The sequence below is a fragment of the Galeopterus variegatus genome, unplaced genomic scaffold (assembly GCF_000696425.1).
Source record: "Galeopterus variegatus unplaced genomic scaffold, G_variegatus-3.0.2 Scaffold134, whole genome shotgun sequence".
Lineage (NCBI taxonomy): Eukaryota > Metazoa > Chordata > Mammalia > Dermoptera > Cynocephalidae > Galeopterus > Galeopterus variegatus.
Window position 1 is genome coordinate 565,808 of NW_007726245.1, and position 6,995 is coordinate 572,802.

Sequence of the window (6,995 nt, forward strand, 5' to 3'; positions counted from 1 at the left end):
AAAAAAAAAAAAAAAAAAATTTCCCCCCCCCCCCCCCCCGGTTTTAGGAACTTTATTGCTTCTTACTATGTAGAATAATAGAATTTCTACAGCTTTTATATTAAGGTAGAATTGCCATTCAATGAATAAACTGTATGTATTTAAGTGTATAATTTGATGAGTTTTGATATACATAGAAGTCTGTGATACCATCACCACAATCAAGATAATGAACATATATTACTCACAAAAGTTTCCTCCAGCCCCCTTGTAATCCATTCCTACCTCCATCCCATCCCTAGGAATATTTAAGCTGTTTTTGGCTCAATGGTTATATTACAAATTGTTTATTTGTTCACCTGTTGATGGATAATTGGAGACAACCCAGGTTTTAGCCACTACAAATAAAGTTGTCTTGAAGATTTATGTAAGTGACTGTATGGACACAAAGTTTTTCTCTTGAGTAAATATGAAGGAGTTGAATAGTTGGGTCATATGGTGGGTGTATGTTTAACTTTTTAAGAGGCTGCCAAGCTGTTTTCCAAAGTGATTATACCATTTTATAGTAGTATATGAGAGTTCCAGTTGCTCCACATCTTTGCCAACACTTCTTTTTCTTTAATTATAGCCATCTCAATGTGAATTAGAGAAGACTTCCAGGCTTAAGCCTGCCAGCTAAATTTCTACTGCATCTTCATGATGATTCTAAGTTTGTTTTCATCTGCCTCTTTATTTTTTTATGAATGAAATTCTCTTTCATTCATCCTAAGTAACCAGACTATTAGTACATGACTGAATAGCTCAAGCTTCTGGCTTGAACTGAGTAATGTTATAAACTTAGCACAGTGGCAGGTGCTTGAACTGTTATAAATGCCATGTTACAACTAGCACATAGAATCTTTGCCATTCAGAAACTTCTTATCCCCACCAAGCAGGTCAAGGATGGGAATCTTTACTGTGCTGACTTTTCTTCTGCAATTTTTAATTTATTAAAATTTACAAATTGTGAGTTGTGCTAGAATATTTTGTTGATATGTTCTTAAAATTTTGAATCTCAGAGGTAAACATAAACATTTAGCTGTGCCTATTTGACTTTATGGGAGGGCTAACAATCACATCTATAAAGAGCTGGTTAAACATGTATATAATCTTTATTCTCAGTCTTTCAAAATCCTCATCTTATTTTCTATTTTCATTTTTAACATCAACTGCATTATTTCTTCCCTTAAGTAGAAAAAGGAATGATTCAGAAATTTGGCTGATGACTTTCAAAATAATTGTGTTAGGAAAGTAATTTTCACAAGTGGAGATAATTGAAATATTATCTAAAATGATAAGCTGGAGGCAGCTTGTTTAGTAGATGCCTTATTCCACTTGGGCTGCTGTAACAAAACAAACAACAGAATAGCTTATAAACAACAGAAATTTATTTTTCACAGTCCTGGAGACTGGGAAGTCCAAGAATAAGGTGCCATTAGATTTGATGTCAGGTGAGGGTCTCTTCCTCATAGATAGTGCCTTCTAGCTTTGTCTTCACATGGTAGAAGGAGCAAACAAGCTCCCTTGCACCTCTTTTATAAAGGCACTAATCACATCCATGAAGGCTCTGCCATCATGACCTAATCACCATCTAAAGGGCCCCACCTCTTCATATGATTGCATGTATTAGGTATTAGGTTTCAACATATGAATTTCGTGGAGGGGAGGGGAGGACAAATATTCAGACCATAGCATTCTGCCTCTGCCACCCCTTCCCCAATTTATGTCTCTGTCACATACAAAATATATTTATTCCATCCCAATAGCCTCCAAAGTCTTAACTCATTCCAGCATCAACTCAGACTAAATTCTAGTCTAGTCTAAATGTCATCTAAGTCAGATATGGGTTAGACTCAAGGTACAATTCATCCTGAGGCAAATTGCTCTCTGGCTGTGAACTTGTGAAATTAAACAAGTTATGTGCTTCCAAAATACAGTGGTGGGTCAGGCATAGGGTAGACATTCCCGTTCCAAAAGTGAGAAATAGGAAAGAAGAAAGAGGTAAATGGGTTCCAAGCAAGTCTAAAACCCAACAGGGTAAACAACAAATCTTAAGGCTCAAGAATAATCTTCTCTGACTCCATGTCCTGTCTTCCAGCCATGCTGGGGTGGGGTTTGGGCCTCCAAGGCCCTGCCCCTATTGCTTTGCTGGGTGCAGCCAACATGGCAGCTTTCATGGGTACAACTTCTTGCCAGGTTTTCCCAGGCTGGAGTTGCATGCCATAGCTCTACCAATGTGGGGTTACTGGGATGGCCCTGTCCTCAGAGCTACACTAGGTAGTGCCCTATGGGTACTGTCTATGGTGGCCTCACCTCCATGGCTCCGCTGAGCATTGCCCTAGTGGGGGCTCTCTTTGTGGCCCCACCACTGTGGCAGTTCTCTGCTTGGGCCCCAAAACTTTAGGCGGTATCCTTAAAAGTCTAGGTGGAGACAGCCACACCCACAGTTCATTGCACTCTGTGTACCTGTAGAGATGGCACCACTCAGACAAGATACCTTCTGGAGGGGCAGCCACCTCTTGTTCTTGGACTTCCCAGCCTGTAGACTGTGAGAAATAAATTTCTGTTGTTTATAAGCCACTCTGTCTATATGGTATTTTGTTATAGCAGCCTGAACAGACTAAGAGAGAAATTGGTACCAAGAAGTGAGGGTATTGCTATAACAAATACCTAAAAATGTGAAAGCAGCTTTGGAACTGGGTGATGGGTAGAGGCTGGAAGAGTTTTGATGTGAATGCTAGAAAAAGCCCTCATTGCTGTGAACAGAGCCTGAAGGACAATTCTGGGGAGGGTTCAAAAGAAGAGAGCTGTAGACGAAGCCTCAATGTTGCTAGAGATTACCTAAATGGTTGTGAACGGAATGTTGGTAGAAGTATATAATGGAATAATACTATAGTTATTATTCTCACTTCTTTTGTAAGCATCATTTTTTTGTGTGTATGTCATCCATGGTGTATGTCACTCAGTTTTACTGCTATACAGTATTTCATTATTTGTATATACCACAATTTATCCATGCTATCCATGATGAACATTTGGATTGTTTCCAGTTTTTTGCTACTACTAACAGTGCTGCTTATGAATATTCTTATAAATCTCTCTTGTGCATATGCAGGAATTTAGAGTCTATATCTGGGAGCAGAATTGCTTATTTATGGGGTATGGACTTGTTCAGCTTCACTAGGTAATGCCAAATTGTTCTTAAAAGTGATTGAATCAGTTGACACTCCTACCAGCAATGTATGTGTTCCTGTTCTGGGTCCTTGCCAATGCTTGCAGTTGTCTGTTTTTAAAATTTTTATCTATCTGGAGGGTAAGGAATGCTATCTCATTGTAATTTGAATCTGTTATTTCCTTGACTACCAATGAGGTTCAGCTTCTTTTCAGATATTCATGTATCGTTTGTTTCTTACTCTTTGAACTACCTATATATATATATTTTTTCCTCCTCATTTTTCTATTTGTGTTGTTTAACTTTTCTGCATTAATTTTTATATGGTTTAGATCTACTTCTTGATATTTACATGTGTTGCAAATATCTTTTCCAATTTATGATTGGATTTTTAAAAATCTTTATCTTTTAAAGATTGAAGTTCTTGATTTTAATGTAGCTGAATTTGTCATAAAGATTTACATTTAAAAAAAAATTTATCTCTTTTCTTCCCTGATGTCATTAAGGTAGTTCTTCTATATTATTTTCTAAAAGTTCTTTAGTTTTCATTTTCACATTTAAGTCTCTAATCCACATTGAATTACTTTTGTGTAATGATCCACTTTTAATTTTTTTTATATGAAGGATAACTGATCCAGCCTATTTATTGAGTAGTCCATTTTCCCCCCGGTGATCTGCAGTGCTTGCTTGGTTGGAAATTAACTTCCTTTATATGCATGGGCTTAGTTTCTGGGCTTTCTATTTTGCTATCTGCCCTGGTGCCAGTAACCCACTTGATTATTTATCCTAATTACTATGGCTTTATAGTCTTGTATGGCAAGTCTTTCAACCTTTTCTTTAGAGAAACTCATAATAATGCTTTTCCTTATTTTTAGAATCAGCTTTTATTATTGATTTCCACGAAAAATGGTGGTGGAATTTTGGATGGTATTCCATTGAGTCTTTGGATCAAGTTGGGGAGAATTGATTGACATCATTATGATATTGAGGCTTCCTGTGTGTCTATTTAATTTTATCTTTTGAAAAACTTATTCGAGCTGGCCCATGGCTCACTTGGGAGAGTGTGGTGCTGATAACACCAAGGCCACGGGTTCAGATCCCATTTAGGGATGGCTGGATAGCTCACTGGGTGAGTGTGGTGCTTACAACGCCAAGTCAAGGGTTACTAGTCATCTTTGAAAATAAAATTAAAATTAAAAAAATTAAAAACTTATTCTAATTAAGTTTTATAATTTTTCCTTATATAAAGAACTTGTACATCAGATGTCAGAATTTTTTCTAGAATTTTTTTGTTGCTATTTGTACATGGTATTTTTCAAGTTTCATTTTCCAATTGTATAGAGAAATGCAACTAACTTTTGTTTTCTCACTTTTGTTGACTAATCTCAAGATTCTTTTGAATATTCTATGTAGATGGTGAATAATCTGCAAATAGCTGTAGTTTTGTTTTTTCACCCTCAATATTTTTTTTCTTTTTCTCTATGTACCTGTTGAGGTTTTTCATTGTTGAATAGGAGCGATGGTAGTGGGCATCTATGTCTTGCTTTTTTAATCTTAAAAGGAAAGCTTTTATTATTTCACTACTAAATATAGTGTTTGCTGTAAGTTTTTTTTTTAAAAAAATAAATGCCCTTATTCAATTAAGGAAGTCCTCTTCTACTTCTATATTGCTGAATTTTAAAATTCCTGAGTGGCTGTTGAGTATTATCAAATGCTTATTCAGCCTCCATTGAGGTGATTATATAATTTTTCTTCCTTTTGTTTGCTTATGGCAAATTACATTGTTTTCTGATTTATTTTATTTATTTTTTATTATTATTATTTTTTTTAATGGAAGGGACTTTTATTATTTTTTAAAGAGAATTCATACAGCCATTGATTATACAGAGCCATTTCTCAGTGCTCTTTTCTTTCCATTCAAGAAATTAGAATACACCATGATTAGGAAGATAATGCCAAAACAAAGTTGCTAGTTCATTATTTAGGGTACAAATACACAGTTAATCACTTGACACTTTATTGAAAACAAAACTCAGCATTTCGGCTTTCTTTGTACACAGCTGAAGCAGGAGCCTCGGGAGGGGAAGACCACACAGTTTTCCTTGGTGGGGAAGATGTGCGACCCGTAGTCTTGTCGTGCTGTGGGGAGATTACCCCATGTTCTGTCGGTTGCCATAGCCCCTAGGATGAGTGTCCTTCCAGTCGTCCCACTCCCGTGCTCTGTGAAGTGTTTGCTCATCGTCCTCTTCCTCCTTTTGTTCTTGATCTTCCTGGGCTGCTCTTTTTAATTCTGGTGTTGCCTTGGCTATTCCCTGATCTGGTAATGTTCCATGTTTCTGATGCTGATCATACCACTCACTCACTGTCATAGTTGCCAGGCTTGGATAACCAGCTCCAAATACTTTGGCTTGGGCCGCATTCCGAGTGAGAATAAAGGGCTTCACTGGAGGCCTCTTCTGATGAGATGAATGAGAAGTTGATGCCTCTCTTGAAGAGTCTTTTTCTGTCAGGATCTTTATCTCCTGGTCAATGCTCTCAATCTCCTCTAAGCTGATGCCAACCCACCTCTGAATGTGAAGGAGATAATATTCACGAACATGCTCATCATCTGCTTGACCACTTTCCACAGCACTTTTCAGTGCAGACAACCTTTGCTCTACCTCCTTCTTCTGCTTGTATCTCTCTATTTTAGCCTGTCTTTGAGATGCCATAGCAACGAGGCTAGGATAGGCCATGGAGGAAGTAGCAGTGTTATTTTCAGCTGAGTTGTTCTTGGTTTTGGGCAGCTCAAACTTTGCCACCTGATAGTAATGGCACTGGGTTAAGTAGTTCATAAAATGTTCTCGAGCCCACTGCAAATGATCTAGACGCTTGTTGCCGTCGACTTGTTTCAGGGTGAGGGCTCCTTGAAATGCTGGCACCAGCAGGTACTTCAGGTCGGTGGAAGAAATCTCCTCCAAATCTTCATTTCGGCTGAACAAGTCGAGCTCTGATACCATTTCGGCAGCCTTCCCAAGGAAGTCCAGTCCCTTTGACACCTTATCCTGGACTATCCGGGACCCGGTGGGTTCCGTCGCTACTTCTATTTCGTCCAGGAGCTGCTTGCTTGTTTCGAACAGCTCGGGGAGCCGTGGCAGCAGTAACTCGTCTTCACCAGCTGCCATCTTGGGGAGGGCTTTTCTGATTTATAATAATTAAATTAACCTATATCTTTAGGGCTGTTCTTGGTTGAAATGTATAATTTAAAAAAACTGATTGCTGGATTAAATTTTCTAATATTTTGTTTAGGATGTTTACATCTATGTTTGTGAATATGATTGATTTGTAATTTTCTTATATAGCCATTTTCTTGATTCTACATCAAGGTTATTCTAGCCTTGTAAAATCAATTGGGGAGGTTTATCTTTTAATGTTCTCTACATATTTATATAATACTGGAGTTTTATGTTGATTTAAAGTTTGGCAGGGCTTGCCTGTAGAATCCTCTGGGCTTAGTATTTTCTTAGAGGGAAGATTTTAAACGACTAATTTCATTTTTTGAATTGTTGTCCCACTATTCTGATTCTTTTTTCTTGAGTCAGTTTTGGAAAATTGTATTTTTCTAAGAATGTCTATTTCAGCTCAAGAGTTGGTCACGATATCCTTTTATGATCTGTTGTGTCCTATTTTTTACTCCTAATTTTTATTTATTTCATTATTTTTTCTTGATTTTTTTTCTGTTTGTGTATTTTGTTTGTAGTTTCAAAGATCCATTTCTTTGCTTTATTAATTTTTGTGTTTTCTGTTTTGTTAATTTTGCCCTTAT

General features: G+C 37.2%; 1 pseudogene across 1 annotated transcript; it reads right to left on the reverse strand.

The window, feature by feature from the left end:
- Nucleotides 1–5,018: 5,018 nt before the first annotated feature.
- On the reverse strand, nucleotides 5,019–6,359 carry LOC103604498 (annotated as a pseudogene). The gene has a single exon (XR_551723.1). The product of XR_551723.1 is annotated as an immunoglobulin-binding protein 1 pseudogene (transcript).
- Between the last annotated feature and the right edge of the window lie 636 nt (nucleotides 6,360–6,995).